We start from the raw sequence: 1,437 nt of genomic DNA on the forward strand, positions 1-1,437 counted from the left end.
CAGACAGACAGACAGACAAACAGACAAACAGACAGACAGACAAATAGACAGACAGACAGACAGACACACAGACACACAGACAGACAGACAAATTGGTAGACAAATTGACAGACAGATAGATAGATAGACAAGAGAAAAAGAGAGAAAGAGAATAAGAGAAATAGAGAAAAGAGAGGTACAAAGACTACGGGCTCTCTGCAACTCGAGACCAGCGAGTTACGAACTATCGTGTGTTTGCAACTTCCAGAATTGACAACGCTGACCAGTCAAACTCCAACCACACGGGCGTCCACCCCGGAGATCGAGAGTAACACCCGATGGCCGAAATCCTTGCTCGCGGCAACGATTAGCCTAAGACGATAATGACTCCCTTGACCAAGAATCCCCCATCGACATATCGAGCCAGAGAGCCCCTCAAAACAGCAGCTCAAAGTCTGCGACACAATGCTTGCAATACGGACAGGCCGAGAGAGAGGGTTTTCTCTGTCCGTCTCTGGGTGGGGTAGGTCCAGCGAGGAATGTACCCGGCCATCTACTACCCGGACCCGGCCTGCCCGCGGTGGCTAGAGGTCTGCCGTTTTCGCTTGGCTGGTAGAACAAACAGCCATTAGCCGTGACTTCTCTGCTCTACAGCGCGGGTCTGGATTACCGAGCACACGGCGAGGGGAAGCCTCTCGTGGTGTTTTCTGGGGCCAGCTTGCGAGCTGTGGTGAAGGCGAAGGTCACAGAATGAGGAGAAAGTCAGAAGGTGCTACGAATACAACGACATTCCAGTGTCCCCACTGCACAAGACATTGTACACCCAGGATCGGACTGCACACCCACATGCGCGTCCACAGATGAGCTGCAGGATTTCATCGTCGTCTTTGGCAACAAGGGAGACAGACATTGTTAGTCGTCTGTCTCCTTCAATCTCTCTGGCTTCATCAGCAGCTTTGTCTGCTGCCTCATTTCCTTCGATTCCAACATGGCTTGGAATCCACTGGATTTTTATTGTGGCTGCGGCTTCACTGACTTACCGCGCAAACCATTTATGTCTGAGCTGTTGCCTAGCAGTCCCTTGCAGAAGGACCGACTGTCAGTCAAGATCTGCACATTGGTTCTACTGTGGCAATTGTCAGCATTCCATTGTACAGCAGACATCATTTCCTGACATTCCTCATCATACCCACCTTTAGTTTTAACGATTTTTGTTCGCGGTGGTTCATTATTCATTATCACCACTGCTGCTGCTCCACCTTCGCGGTATCCTGCGACAGCCGATCCATCGGTGAAAATTGTCACTTTAGCACCAACCTCTTTGATTACATCCTCTACAGCTTCACGTGCATTTACAGGATCATCCCCTTTGCTCTTCACTCCTCTCAGTTCTGTCCAAATTTCGTGATGATGATGATGATGATGATGATGATGATGATGATGATGATGATGATGATG

Source organism: Aplysia californica, unplaced genomic scaffold (genome assembly GCF_000002075.1).
Source record: "Aplysia californica isolate F4 #8 unplaced genomic scaffold, AplCal3.0 scaffold00750, whole genome shotgun sequence".
In the NCBI taxonomy this organism is placed as follows: domain Eukaryota; kingdom Metazoa; phylum Mollusca; class Gastropoda; order Aplysiida; family Aplysiidae; genus Aplysia; species Aplysia californica.